We start from the raw sequence: 16,554 nt of genomic DNA, 5'->3' as shown, positions 1-16,554 counted from the left end.
ATATAAGGAGAGCAGGTCTCAATGGAAGAGAGTCTATTGTGGTGGATCCTGTGAATAAGACATCAGCAGGAAACACTCTGAGCTGGGCATCGTTGTGCCACCAGAGGAAACTCTACCAAGACAGGGTCAGTGTGAGCCAGTACCCCAGGCTGGGGGACACAGGACTGTCTAGCAAGAGGTAGTGGTAAGGATACAGATTACTTCTATTGCTACTTATGGATGCTGACTGCAAGAGGCTGCTGGAGGATATGTGCTACCAATTACCCTGTAACATGTGACTATTTTATGGTGTTGTGCTGTCATAATAAAGACTTATTTTTTATATATTCTGATCTGCCCGAATGAATTGAATCCCACAGAGGGTAACCACCATCCCAGTGAAGCGTGGTTTCCTCACAATTGGCGGCAGCAGTGGGATCACTCGGTCCGGTATCACAAGAACCGGGAGGCTGCGAGGAATGCAAGCATTTGCAGTCCAAGAGCCTTGCAGGGACAGCACAACACGGGAAACACAGCACTCAGAGAAAGCCAGTCAGAGGACTTATAAGAAACGTGAGCCATGAAGAGATACAGCTCCCTAAACCTGAAGCGGATCCAGGAAATATGCCGGGCAAGGAAAATTTCTACTACCCGTGATGACTCCAGGACACAGCTAGTGGGAAAACTACACCAATGGGACATGTCCCTACTCGATGAGGCAATCGGTATGAAAACAGTGGAGGTCCCAGCAATAGAATTATCTTTAGTTGGGACTCATGTAGCAGAGATTCTGGATGCCAGGCAATCAGGTGTGGACAAGGAGCAACCCCGTATGTTGGTACTGAGTGATGGAGCCATGCTATTTGCAAAATCATCTGAGGTGAGCGTTATTAAGGAAAGGCAGGAGAACTTCCCAGAAGTGGTGGGGGGATGGTCCAAGGAAACTGGGGTGAGTTACTACACCACCTCACTTCCTGAGGAGCAGACGCCACTGGAGTCCACAGACCTGGCACTACTCTTTCAGGAACAGCCAGTAAAGATTCCTGAGATTGCAGCTACCGTGCAGACCAAACCCACCACAGGCCAGTCAGCAGTGCGCAGTGGAAGCTGTGACTACGATCAGCTTTGCCGAGAGCTGCAGGAAGTTCTGAGTCGGTGGATCTTGAAAAAAGGTCTTGGGTCAGTAAAAGCATGGCTGCCTGACATTTTACTCAACCTTCAGGATTGGGTGGCCAAGTGGAAGCCACAGTCCCAGGAAAAGCCACAAAAGGGGCAGAAGGAAGGCCCAATGCGACCCAGCAACCGAGGACACTTGGGAGAAGTCTGGAAGCGGTGCCATCGATGTGGACATTGGGGGCATCTCCGTCGGGAGTGTCCCAGAAAGAGAGGTCAGTTGGATCAATCCTCAACCACAGGTGTTGTTGGCAGGAGCCATGATTGGGAAACCAAACATTACCTCCCTGATGCGCCAGAGGCGAGGGGGGTAAATGCCACTTGCAATGTTATTGTTGGTGAAAAGCAAAGCAACAGGCAAAGGAAGAACTTTCACCACTACACACCAGTGACAACTGGGTATCAGCAACCCATTTTCCCCACCTCCGAACCTCTGAGGGTGAGTAGCCAAGACCATCCTGAGGGGGTGTTAGTCCTAGGGGAGGAGGCTAAGTCTAGACTGCAAGAAGCCCAGTTACTAGATCCAGAACTAGATGGGATGCGGGCAATTGCAGATAGGGCATATGAGACCGGGATGCCAGAGGAATGTGTTTGGATGGATGGATTACTGCATACCGTGTCCAGTCCAAATCATAAGTACAGGCTGGTAGTCCCACCCGAATATCGGGGTCTGTTCCTAGCTCAGGCCCATAGGGCAGGTACCAATCACTGGGGAAAACGGAGAACAAGAGCCCGGCTCAGGCAGCATTTCATGTGGTTAGGGTTAGCAAGGGATGTAGATCGCTACATAGCCAACTGTGCAGATTGCCAGAATAAGTTACAGCACGGCTGCATCAGTGACAGTCAGACACAGGAGGAGGGTAGGCAGCATAGACAGCAAGACATTGAGGACTGTGTGCTATCACTGTCAGTAGTCCCTGGGGGAAGTAAAGAGCAGCAGGAATCCTGCAGGCAGTCAGTCCATAAGCGGGCGCAGACTGGGGAAATAAGTAACCCCAGGACAGATAGGAACTGGGGGAGGTGGAGGCACAGCCAGGCAGGGCCCCAGGCAACCAAGGAAAGGCAGTGGGTAGGTCACTCAGACAGTAGGGCTCAGACTAGCTACTGGAGAAGGAGACAGAGACTTCCTTCAGAGGTTCGGGGAACTGACTGGTGCTGGTGGTTACAAGAGAACAACATGGGACAACAAGTAAACGCTGGAAGTGGTGCACAGACTAGCAGGAATTGGTTCAACATGCGGAGGTCAACATATAACCTGCAGTAGTGTCTGCAGAAGAGACTGGGGCTCAAGTTTAAAAAGTGGGGGAGGTATATGTAACGAAACGAGATGACTTGGACTGAGAACCTTTATATTCATCACTCGTTTCTCTTAGTATAATGTACTTTTTAATCCTTGGCCCAGTCTAGGTATATACACCAGAGCCTAGGGGTATCATGTATATTGTTATTTCATGTTATTAGGTATTTATTGTCCTTGCTATTACCTGCAATATGGTATGTATTGGAGATATAAAGACAATTGCCATACTGTGTGACTATAGCAGGACAGGCCATAGTGTGTGACAGGAGGAGAGCCAGGCAGCTGTGCTAGTTCATTACCATTTGTATCACATATGTGAGTCCATTGTGTGAGGTGTGATAGGTGTTGCTGGTAATGTAATCAGAACAATGACTGAGTGACTGGTAAGATAGCTAGCTGCCAGCCCAAGCTATTTATCTAGGTCATCAGGTCATCTGGGAGGTAATTAGGTTAGAACTCCCAGAGGATGTACAATGGCTCTCCACAGCACTATACTGGCTGAAATAGCCTTGGGATATCCTGACCCAACCTCCTGAGTAGACTGTTTGGCACCAGAGGGGGTCTGCCAGTCAGGTATATAAGGAGAGCAGGTCTCAATGGAAGAGAGTCTATTGTGGTGGATCCTGTGAATAAGACATCAGCAGGAAACACTCTGAGCTGGGCATCGTTGTGCCACCAGAGGAAACTCTACCAAGACAGGGTCAGTGTGAGCCAGTACCCCAGGCTGGGGGACACAGGACTGTCTAGCAAGAGGTAGTGGTAAGGATACAGATTACTTCTATTGCTACTTATGGATGCTGACTGCAAGAGGCTGCTGGAGGATATGTGCTACCAATTACCCTGTAACATGTGACTATTTTATGGTGTTGTGCTGTCATAATAAAGACTTATTTTTTATATATATTCTGATCTGCCCGAATGAATTGAATCCCACAGAGGGTAACCACCATCCCAGTGAAGCGTGGTTTCCTCACACTGGGCATTACTATAAGGAGGAAAAATGACAAATAATGTAAGGGGCATGAATCAGGATTATTTTTCTTTCCTGTGGTGGCTAACGTCTGGGCGTGCAGGTTGCAAAACTGGGGTATAAGGTAGTCTTTTCCTGCATTACCACGCCCCTTTATGAGAAACCACGCCCATTCCAACAAAACCACGCCCCTTTTTTGCAGCGCGCGCCTTAGGCGCGCGCATATTTATCCCTTTCTTGCTCCCAATTATGCGGCGGGGGGGGAGCCAAAGAATTTTTTGGCTTGGGGGAGAAAAATTTCTAGTTACGCCACTGACTGAGATGGTTCAGGGTGGGAGGGCTGCATGCTGATGTGTGTCATAATGTTTATAAGGGCAATGCTAATGTGTGTTACAATGTCTATAAAGGTAGTGTTCTGTCTAATACCCTGGACCTACTGTACTGTACTGTAGCGATACTGTAAGTGTACTGTATGTCACATTTAGAAATGTCCCCCTTAAGTTTTGAGGACAGTACAGTACACTATGCCCTCCTGAGTGATTAGGTGCAGGGTATTAGAATGAACAATTCCATTTATTGTGATGTCATAAAGATGCTGTCAATGTTGAATTTCATTGACTGTACAGTATGCTGCCATTATACTGTACATATACTTTTACAGGGCTGGTAGCACGACGGCACAGGAGGCAGGCCAGGCGCCGCCAAGCTGGTAAGTATTGTCAAATACAGTAGTGTACAGTACATAGTGATTTATACAGTCCCACCCCCCTGTCCTGACCAGCACAGATAACTCGCTGCAATCCGGATGGGAGAGAGGGTGGGACACTTCCTGTGAGATCTGGTTGCCCGTGATGTTAAGAATGTCTGTTTACAAAACTAAATGTAAATATTAAACACACAGTATAAATAACATTGTAGATAGCTGAGTACCCGTGTGCGCTGCGCTACGGGATGAGGATGGTAAATTACAGTGATAGTTGTTTGTTTATTTACGTTTGACAGCTTCACTTACAGCACTGTTTTTTTTTTCTCACAGTACCACCACCACCACCACCACCACCACCACCACCTGCACTGCCAGGTATTGTGTAACGAGAATTCTGGTACGACTGTCATCGTTACACTACTGTACATGTGTCCTGGATACTGTATAGTACATGTTACAAATTGACAGCTTCACTTACAGCACTGTTATTTTTTTTCTCACAGTACCACCACCACCACCACCACCACCACCTGCGCTGCCAGGTATTGTGTAACGAGAATTATGGTGCGACTGTCATCGTTACACTACTGTACATGTGTCCTGGATACTGTATAGTACATGTTACAAATTGACAGCTTCACTTACAGCACTGTTATTTTTTTTCTCACAGTACCACCACCACCACCACCACCACCACCACCACCACCACCACCACCACCACCTGCACTGCCAGGTATTGTGTAACGAGAATTCTGGTACGACTGTCATCGTTACACTACTGTACATGTGTCCTGGATACTGTATAGTACATGTTACAAATTGACAGCTTCACTTACAGCACTGTTATTTTTTTTCTCACAGTACCACCAGTTACAGTATGCCACTGACAACATTTTATGTACAGTACCACACACAAAATTGCCCCTTATAAATTATGCACCAGTGGAGGGCTGATGGTACTGTGTACCACCACCACATTTCTTAATGGTACTCCATACCACCCTACTGTTCTTTCACAACTGGGTACAGTACTATACAGTACTTAATGAACCATTGTTTGGATTTTTTGCATTTGGGGTGCCATCATCTGGAAACTGAGCGATACTGAGGGAGCGAGTAGGGTTAGGGTTGTGCTGCGGCCATGGGTGGTTAGGTTTAGGCAACACCAGGGGGGACTTAGGGTTAAGCACCAAGTGGGGGGCTTAGGCTGCTTGAGGGTAGGTTTATGGTTAGGGGTGGGGGGGATATACTTAACAACCCCCTGTGGGGATTTTCCGATTCGGTATTTTTGCATTCGGGATGCCATCGTAGGTAATACTGAGTGCCGGCATACTGTATCTTATGATATTTTATAATTTATTTTATCCATTATTTACTGTACTGTATTTCATTGTACTGTACAGCAGCTTATGTTAGTGTGACTTTTCCACAGCAGCACGTGCCCCACCCTCCCAGGAGCCTACCCCACCCGGCCAGGAACCGGAGGTAGCGAGCTCCGGAAGTGGTAATCATTATTTTTGTTACAGACACACTAGTTTCCTAGTGTATTACTGTAATTTTTTTTATTTTACAATACTTTTACACACAGACTGCCTCAATATTGATACGGAGGAGGAGGAGGAAATGGGGGAGCACTCAGGCCAGCCTGGTAAGAATTGTAATCTACTGTACAGTACTCTACTGTACTGTATTGTACATTTATTATTTATTGATTTATTAACAGTACCAATGGCTTGGGTTCACGTGACCAGTGGTCAGGATTCCAGCAGTCAAGTGACCGACAGCGGCATCCTGATTGCCGAAATCCCATCAGGTTGAGGTATGGTATCGAAACCCTACTCCACTAACCCCTAACCCTCCATTTATACTCTGGTATTTTAGATGCAGGTACAGTACGTCCCCTACAAATGGACGGTCATTCCACACTCCGGCTAAGAATGTCTCTCTGCCTCTCTACTTTCTGTAGCACTGTACTACTGTAAAGTATTGGATAATACTTTAGTACAGTAGTATTGGAAATAACAATGGCAAATTTTACTTTTCTTTTTGTTTTTTTATATTCAACACAGATGTCACTTACGTGGACTCGGGGGAGGAGGAGCCACAGTATAGCAAGTACAGTAGGATTTTCTCAAGCCCATTCTTAAAAGTATTGACCGAGTCCACTTTTATTACTTTTCAGGCAGGGAATTCCAAACGTAAAGTATTTCCCTCACTGTGAAGACCCCTTTTCGCCTCTGTATGCGAAATCTCCTCTCCTCCAACACGAGTGACTGTGCACGTGTCCTCTGCGGTCATCCATGCCTCTGCGGTCGTCCAGTCCTCTGCGGTCGTCCAGTCCTCTGCGTTCATCCAGTCCTCTGCGTTCATCCAGTCCTCTGCGGTCGTCCAGGCCGCTGACTTCGTCCAGGCCGCTGACTTCGTCCAGGCCGCTGACTTTGTCCAGGCCGATGACTTCCAGGCCGCTGACTTCGTTCAGGCTGCTGACTTGAACCGCTTGGTGGTGTGTTGTAATTATGGTGTGGCCAACTCCAACTTGCCATTCTTCCCTTGTTTGTTCGATGACTTTCTTCATGGCTTCTACCATCTGTTCCTTTATTCCTTCTTTAAGGCCAGCCACATCTGTCTGCAGCTGATTTACCTGTCCCCCAAGGTTACTTACCTGTCCACCAAGTTCTGCCTCCATATTGGTGACCTTGCTGAGTAGCTCCTTTACTAAAACAGCACAGATACACTGGCAGTCCTGCACTTTGGTGTTCACATCTGTGAAATCCAACCTTCTTCGTGGTGAATGTGCCATATCTTCTTGTCCAGGGGTGGCTACATGGTCCAAAAAAGAAGCTTCCTGATGCAGCGTGTTTGTCAGGTCCTCTAGCACCGGTATTTCCAGATTCATTGGCTGAACACCGTGATCTGCAAGAGATGGAACAATGACATCATTTGGCATACCCCATATCAGCCCCAAACTATTATTCTTTGCCTTGGAATTTTTCCGTGGTTTCACCACATTTTCTCTCTGAGCCGCCTTGGCAGTTTTCTTCTTCTTGTGTGGGACTAGTGCAGTAAGTTTCTGTGACACTGATGGGCAGGTTTTGGCACTTCTATAAAATCTGGTAGTATGCATTCTTTGTCTTTTGTCTAAAAATATAAAAAGCACAATAAGAAAACATGTAAAGCACAAAAATAGCAAACTGTACATTTTCAAATAAAGTGCAGAACATTAAAGTTCAGATACTGTACAGTATTATACTTTTTTCCCTGTGCCTCCCAACATGAACCTCTGCAAGAGGGACTGAATGCTCTGTTACAGACTTCAGTTTAAATGTACAGTATGATTGCCATCACCTGTGCGAACGACTATAGGTGTTACACCACAAGTGATAGCAATCATACAGTACTACTGCATATTGATATAAGGAGCGTCACAATCCCCTAGCTAAAATACACCGGGATAAGCGAGGTCTACGCACATTACGTTACACCAAGCTCGATCGCTTAGCAACCTGACAAAATGGCCGCTGACCGTGAACCCCCCAGCACGTGGCAGCGCTCGGATATGGAGTGAGAGATGGTATCAATTTTACAGGCCAGGGGGCAATGCTTAAGGAGCGTCACAATCCCCTAGTTAAAATACACCGGGATAAGCGAGGTCTATGCACATTATATATATATATATTACTCTGTATATACTGTAATGTATGTACAGTTTAATGTATACAGTAGGTATATAATACAGTATACTGCACATACAGTCTACTGTATAAACAGTAATCTCTTTCATTACTGTATCTGATTTCATTATTTCTGGCTCTTCACAGGATATCTCCCATGATAAGAGATGTGAATAAAGGCCCTCATTCCGAGTTGTTCGCTCGCAAGGCGATTTTAGCAGAGTTGCACACGCTAAGCCGCCGCCTACTGGTAGTGAATCTTAGCATCTTAAAATTGCGAACGATGTATTCGCAATATTGCGATTACACACGTCTTAGCAGTTTCAGAGTAGCTCCAGACTTACTCGGCATATGCGATCAGTTCAGTGCTTGTCGTTCCTGGTTTGACGTCACAAACACACCCAGCGTTCGCCCAGACACTCCCCCGTTTCTCCGGCCTCTCCTGCGTTTTTTCCGGAAACGGTAGCGTTTTTTCCCACACGCCCATAAAACAGCCTGTTTCCGCCCAGTAACACCCATTTCCTGTCAATCACACTACGATCGCCGGAGCAAAGAAAAAGCCGTGAGTAAAAATACTATCTTCATTGTAAAATTACTTGGCGCAGTCGCAGTGCGGACATTACGCATGCGCACTAAGCGGAAATTCACTGCGATGCGAAGAAATTTACAGAGCGAACGACTCGGAATGAGGGCCAAAGAAAAGAGAGTGGAACAGGCACGGCGATGGATTGAGAGTGGTGAAACATTTGATGATGTCATTTTCACAGATGAATCGTCTGTTGCCCTTGAGCGGTTCTCCAGAATGTCATTCCGGAAACGTCACCATATCTCATTAAAACCACGCCCAAAGCATCCATTGAAAGTCCATGTATGGGGAGGCATATCACGATTAGGAGCTGGTCCCTTATTATTTTTCGAAGGTACAGTACTATACTTTATTCTGTGCCTGTGTTCTGTAAAAATACATGCTGTACTGTAGAGTACATGTAACTGCACAATAAAAGGAGTTGCTTATTAATGAACAATTTTTTTTTATTTCTGTAGGGATCATGGATAAGACATTTTTCCAAGAAACAATAGTAGAGGGATGTATGGAACCATTTGTGAATAAATATTACCCAACTCACCATAGGATATTCCAAGACAATGATCCTAAACACTCCGCCTCAGCCAAATTTATGGAAGAGAAAGGTATGAATTGGGAACGCACACCACCAGAGTGAGTATTCTTTCAACAGTGTACAAGTAAAATTTTGGGTAGCACTCTAGTACTGTAAATGTATTTTTTGGTTTAATAAACAGTACAATACTGTATGTTTAATTTTCTCTATTTAATGTCATTAATTGACTAACTTTTTTTCTATACTCTTTTTATTTTTATTTTTTATAGATCACCAGACATGAATCCAATTGAATTAGTGTGGGCTCAATTGAAGAGGTACATTAGGAGTGTTGCGAAGCCAACAACAAAACAGCAACTGTTGGATGGGATAAAGAATTTTGGCTAGAAGTACTCACACCTGAACATTGTAATAATTATATAAATCACCTGTATAAAGTATTACCTGTTATAGTCGAAAGAAATGGTCAAGCCACAAATATGTAGTTCTGTACTGTATTTTCTGTTTAAAATTTTTAATTGGTGCATTATTAAAAATGTTTATAAAATTGCTTTTGTCTGATTATTGCATAAACTAATGTAGAATATTATACAGTAGTAATGTTATTGATGTGTATGAACAGTTATTTTCAGTTTTATAAGTCCTGAATAAGAGTACTGTACATTCTGATCAGTGCAGTACATGGAATCGGATGTTGTAATAAATACTTTTTTTTACATTAATATTGATTTTTTTTCCAATAAATATTACCTTATACAGTATGGTACGGTACAGTATATGGGGGTAACTGTACAGTATGATGTGCCGTTATGGGGGAGAAACACTGTATCCACTAAATGTACAGTAAAATGTTTTTTTTTTTTTTATTACAAAAACACAAATGCATCCCAGATGGAAATCTGCTATACACAGCAGATAGCTTATGGTGACAGAACTTCCCTACTGTATCCCCACCCATAGTCGTGGTATATTTTAGATTGCCTAATGAGACACTCCTGCAGCATTGCCAATGATTCATGTAAAACCTGTGTGCAAACAGTATCTCTTTTGAATGCAAAGTACTGTACTGTACAGTATTACCAGAGCCGTCCCTAACCAACATGATGCCCTAGGCTAGATTTTGGCTGATGCTCTCTTGCACAGATGCTACGTAGTTCCGCCTCTAACCCTGCATCCCTTTCCCAGCACCATCACCCATTTTGGCGCTCCTACCCTCCATAATTTAAATACTGTAGGAACAATGTGCACATTTAGTGCCAGCCCAAAACAATGCAAGTTCTTGCTGGGAAGGGGCATGGTAACACAATAATACCCCCAGATGAAATGACACAACACAGTACTGCAACTTTATTCACATTATAACATGCAGTAGTGTCTCTTATTCTCATTACATCATATGATAGTACCACATTACTCCTAACAGTATTGCCCTTTATTCACATTACACCCCACCACATTGATCTTTATTTACATTAGACCACAGGTTCTCAAACTCAGTCCTCAGGACCCCACACAGTGCAGGTTTTGCAGGTCTCACAGAATCACAAGTGAAATAATTAGCTCCACCTAATGTATGGACCTTTTAAAATGTGTCAGTGAGTAATTAATACACCTGTGCACTTGCTGGTTTACCTGCAAAACATGCACTGTGTGGGGTCCTGAGGACCGAGTTTGAGAACCACTGCATTAGACCATGCAGTGGTGCCCTTTCCTTATGTTACGCCAGAAAATATTGTAGCACACCTTGGTGGTCATTCCGAGTTGTTCGCTCGCAAGGCGATTTTAGCAGAGTTGCTCACGCTAAGCCGCCGCCTACTGGGAGTGAATCTTAGCATCTTAAAATTGCGAACTAAAGATTCGCAATATTGCGATTACAAACTTCTTAGCAGTTTCAGAGTAGCTTCAGACTTACTCGGCATCTGCGATCAGTTCAGTGCTTGTCGTTCCTGGTTTGACGTCACAAACACACCCAGCGTTCGCCCAGACACTCCCCCGTTTCTCCAGCCACTCCTGCGTTTTTTCCGGAAACGGTAGCGTTTTTTCCCACACGCCCATAAAACGGCCTGTTTCCGCCCAGTAACACCCATTTCCTGTCAATCACACTACGATCGCCTGAGCAATGAAAAAGCCGTGAGTAAAAATACTAACTTCATAGCAAAATTACTTGGCGCAGTCGCAGTGCGGACATTGCGCATGTGCACTAAGCGGAAAATCGCTGCGATGCGAAGAAATTTACCAACTCGGAATGACCCCCCTTATACACATAATGCTGCACATTAGTAATCCATTTCATATTTATATTTTCATATTTCATTTCATAGAGCCGCAGTCACACACAGAATATAGGCATGTACTGTAGCATCTCATTTTATTCAGCAGTAGCTTGATTATTCCAGTTTGGCTAGTTTGCCGCCTCTGTATATTACAATAGAAAAAAATAATAGTGTCAGTGAAAAAAACACCTCATGACAGATACTGTACACAAGCTCATGTCACATGGTATATGCAATTGCGGTCGAATTCCGGCTGGAATGCGACCGTTTTTAAATTCGACGGAAGTCGACAGTCGAATTCCGGCCCCCGGGGCCAGAATTTGACATATTACATAAAAAACGGATTCGACAGTCTCGCTGTCAAAAAACGGACCAATTGACGGATATGTGCGTCCTAGATTCGACTTTTTGGACGGCAGAAAGGTATTTTTGGCACCAGGACCAGACGCAGAGCCTGGTGCTGGTTCTAAAAATACGGGGGATCCCCTGTCATTTTTTTTTCCGTATTTCGGTAACCAAGACCGGCTCAAAGAGCCCAAGGCTGGTTATGCTTAGGAGTGGGGACCCCACACATTTTTTTTTTTTTCAGATTTTTAACCCATTCCATAAAAAAAATATATATATATTTTAAAAAATATATAAAAAATACTTGTGCCTCCTAAATAGACAAACCAAGTACCTAATCCCTTCTAATATAAATAGATATGCTATTACCAATAAAAAAAACCACACAAAAAAACATGTTTTTAAAAAAAATTATTAGATTCCGCCAGCAAAGTGAGGCGAATTGAAAATGACGAATTTACTGTGTAAAAGCACTGTTGCGAATTTATAATCTTCAATTGAATATACTTTTGTCGAAATGCCGCATTTGTATTATTGCAGAAATGTCGAATTTGTCAAATGTCGTATTTCAAAAAGTCAAATTTGGAAAGTCCGTTTTTTTGATGGAAAAGTACTGAATTGCATTGTCGAATTTTTTCCTGTTTTTTCAACATTTTCGGGAATTCGACCGCCTGCCACGTGGTGAGAGTTCTGGGGCGACGGCCATTTTGACAGTGGATCAAGTCCGGTGTCCCGTAATGATAGACCTCGCTTATCCCTATCGCTTTAGCGAGGGGATTGTGACGCTTCTTCAGCATTGCCCCGTAGCCCTCATGACTACTGCTATCTCTCACTCTACTGCTATCTCTCACTCCATCTCCGAGCGCTGGCTGCCACGTGGTGGGGCTTCAGGGGCGACGGCCATTTTGACAGTGTGCTATGCAATCAAGTCCGGTGTACCGTAATGTGCATAGACCTCGTTTAATCCTATCGCCCCTATGTATTTTAGTGAGGGGATTGTGACGCACCTTCAGCACTGCCCCGTTGTCCGCAAAATCTATGTCATCACTCGCTCCATAGCTGAGGGCCTCCATGGAGTCACAGGCAGTAGCCATTTCAATTGAGTCTGCCCTGCTACAGAATTGTATGTGTACCGTATGGTGCATAGAACCTTAACAGTACATCTGCTGCAGCTTTGCCCTGGTTTATGTGAATAAAAAAAATTATAAAGTGTCTGGAAAAAACTAACATGCGTTCGTACTTTAGGAATCGAACACGGGACTCTGAGTATAGGAAGCGGAACACTTCACCACTTCGCCGCAGACAGATGAATAAATGCATTAGTTTTGATTAAGACAAATGGCTACGGGATTAGGATGCTAACATACTGTACAATATTCCTAACATCATTAGGCAATAATGAACTTCTAACACGTCCATTTGCGTCAGTGTACACTACTGGTTTTATGTTGCTTTGGCTGCGGAATGCAGCGTAACGAGACGCACTAGTAAAGTAGTCCTTACTATACAGTATACAGTATTTCAGTATTATATTTTACAGGAGCCCACACGCATGCGCAGTGGTGATTGTAAAAAGCGACATCTGGTGGATGATCGCAGGTATTACACGTACAGGTAACGCCAAACGTCAAATGTCTGTCTCCGTGCAATTAGATAGCCTCTCTGTGACTAGGCGCGCCTCCTTACGCCCCAGTACGCTGCGTATGCTCGAACGGTACAAACGCCACAGCCACTCAAGATAAAGGTGGCTTCATCTGTATTTATTATAGTTGCTTTCACAGAAAGAAGTAGTGGTGAATGAGGGCCCCTCACAGAGGGGAGTTGGTACTGTCAGTATGGATATGGGTCTAATAGACTGCCACACTGACTATCGAGAAGAGGGGTGCTGGCACAAGACTATTGCAGGATAAGCCAGCACATGCAAGGGACCTCTGGCGGGACTGCTCCGGGGACCTGACAGAGAGGATATAAAGGGGAGAAGAGAAAAACCGTTGGGGTCTTGAGGGAGAGAGAAGTGGAAAGGTACGACACTGCGTGAGGAGACGAGAACAGGACTTTTTACCTCTGTACACCTGAGTTAATCCCGTGAGCAGGTGCCTGTCTCACCCACTCTGTGAGTCTAGTGGGTGGTCGCCGGAAAAGCCGTGACCGGAGATCCAGGGTGAGGCGCAGCTTGGAGAGGAGTGACGGTGTGAGGTGGAGCAAAGAGGGCCTTGTCGAACCAGAGTGAGGCAGGCAGAAGAGACGCAGCTAAGCCGGCCCCGAGCGAGGCGGGCCGGAGCAAGACTGACAGCGGAAGGCGGAACCGGAATTTCCTTATCTGGTATTTATGGTCCCACAGTAGCCGATCAGCTGTAGTGTGTTTCCAGTACACATAGCCCGCAGCAGCTTTGATAGAGACAGTCAGTGCAGTGTATCTACAGGTTTCTCAGCCTTGCCAGTCACAGACAGTGCGGTCTACCTACACGTCCCTCAGCCTTGCCAAAGAGAGTCAGTGCAGTGCATCTACAAGTCCCTCAGCCTTGCCAGTAAGAGACAGTGCAGTGTATCTACAAGTCCCTCAGCCTTGCCAGTAACAGACAGTGTGGTACTTCTACAGGTCCCTCAGTTTTGTCAGAGACAGACAGTGCGGGGTATCTACAAGTCCCTCAGCCCTGCCAGTAACAGTCAGTGCAGTGCATCTACAAGTCCCTCAGCCTTGTCAGAGACAGACAGTGCGGTGTATCTACAAGTCCCTCAGCCTTGCCAGTAACAGTCAGTGCATTGCATGTACAGGTCCCTCGGCCTTGTTAGAGACAGTCAGTGCGGTGTATCCACATGTACCTCAGCCCTGAAAGTAACAGTCAGTGCAGTGCATCTACAAGTCCATCAGCCTAGCCAGTAAAAGACAGTGTGTTGCATCTACAGGTCCCTCAGCCTTGTCAGAGACAGTCAGTGCAGTGCATCTACAAGTCCCTCAACCTTGTCAGAGACAGACAGTGTGGTGTATCTATAGTCCCTCAGCCCTGCCAGTAACAGTCAGTGCAGTGTATCTACAAGTCCCTCAGCCTTGCCAGTAACAGTCAGTGCAGTGCATCTACAAGTCCCTCAGCCTTGTCAGAGACAGACAGTGTGGTGTATCTACAAGTCCCTCAGGCCTGTCAGTAACAGTCAGTGCAGTGCATCTACAAGTCCCTCAGCCTTGTCAGAGACAGACAGTGTGGTGTATCTGCCAGTCCCTCAGCCCTGCCAGTAACAGTCAGTGCAGTGTATCTACAAGTCCCTCAGCCTTGCCAGTAACAGTCAGTGCAGTGCACGTACAGGTCCCTCGGCCTTGTCAGAGACAGTAGTTCGGTGTATCCACAAGTCCCTCAGCCCTGCCAGTAACAGTCAGTGCGGTGCATCTACAAGTCCCTCAGCCTTGCCAGTAACAGTCAGTGCAGTGCATCCACAGGTCCCTCAGCCTTGCCAGTAACAGTCAGTGCAGTGCATCTACAAGTCCCTCAGCCTTGCCAGTAAGAGACAGTGCGGTGTATCTACAAGTCCCTCAGCCTTGCCAGTAACAGTCAGTGCAGTGCATCTACAAGTCCCTCAGCCTTGCCAGTAAGAGACAGTGCAGTGTATCTACAAGTCCCTCAGCCTTGCCAGTAACAGACAGTGTGGTACTTCTACAGGTCCCTCAGTTTTGTCAGAGACAGACAGTGCGGGGTATCTACAAGTCCCTCAGCCCTGCCAGTAACAGTCAGTGCAGGGCCTCTACAGGACCCTCAGCCTTGCCAGTAACAGTCAGTGCATTGCAAGTACAGGTCCCTCGGCCTTGTTAGAGACAGTCAGTGCGGTGTATCCACATGTACCTCAGCCCTGAAAGTAACAGTCGGTGCAGTGCATCTACAAGTCCATCAGCCTAGCCAGTAAAAGACAGTGTGTTGCATCTACAGGTCCCTCAGCCTTGTCAGAGACAGTCAGTGCAGTGCATCTACAAGTCCCTCAACCTTGTCAGAGACAGACAGTGTGGTGTATCTATAGTCCCTCAGCCCTGCCAGTAACAGTCAGTGCAGTGTATCTACAAGTCCCTCAGCCTTGCCAGTAACAGTCAGTGCAGTGCATCTACAAGTCCCTCAGCCTTGTCAGAGACAGACAGTGTGGTGTATCTACAAGTCCCTCAGGCCTGTCAGTAACAGTCAGTGCAGTGCATCTACAAGTCCCTCAGCCTTGTCAGAGACAGACAGTGTGGTGTATCTGCCAGTCCCTCAGCCCTGCCAGTAACAGTCAGTGCAGTGTATCTACAAGTCCCTCAGCCTTGCCAGTAACAGTCAGTGCAGTGCACGTACAGGTCCCTCGGCCTTGTCAGAGACAGTAGTTCGGTGTATCCACAAGTCCCTCAGCCCTGCCAGTAACAGTCAGTGCGGTGCATCTACAAGTCCCTCAGCCTTGCCAGTAACAGTCAGTGCAGTGCATCCACAGGTCCCTCAGCCTTGCCAGTAACAGTCAGTGCAGTGCATGTACAGGTCCCTCGGCCTTGTCAGAGACAGTCAGTGCGGTGTATCCATAAGTCTCTCAGCCCTGCCAGTAACAGTAAGTGCGGTGCATCTACAAGTCCCTCAGCCTTGCCAGTAACAGACAGTGTGGTGCATCTACAGGTCCCTCAGCCTTGCCAGTAACAGTCAGTGCAGTGCATCTACAAGTCCCTCAGCCTTGTCAGAGACAGACAGTGTGGTGTATCTACAAGTCCCTCAGCCCTGCCAGTAACAATCAGTGCAGTGCATCTACAGGTCCCTCAGCCTTGCCAGTAACAGTCAGTGCAGTGCACGTACAGGTCCCTCAGCCTTGCCAGTAACAGTCAGTGCAGTGCATCTACATGTCCCTCAGCCTTGTCAGAGACAGACAGTGTGGTGTATCCACAAGTCCCTCAGCACTGCCAGTAACAGTCAGTGCAGTGCATCTACAGGTCCCTCAGCCTTGCCAGTAACAGACAGTGTGGTGCATCTACAGGTACCTCAGCCTTGTCAGAGACAGTCAATTCGGTGTATCCACAAG

This window comes from Pseudophryne corroboree, chromosome 4 (assembly GCF_028390025.1).
Source record: "Pseudophryne corroboree isolate aPseCor3 chromosome 4, aPseCor3.hap2, whole genome shotgun sequence".
Lineage (NCBI taxonomy): Eukaryota > Metazoa > Chordata > Amphibia > Anura > Myobatrachidae > Pseudophryne > Pseudophryne corroboree.
This window is presented reverse-complemented; position numbering follows the sequence as displayed.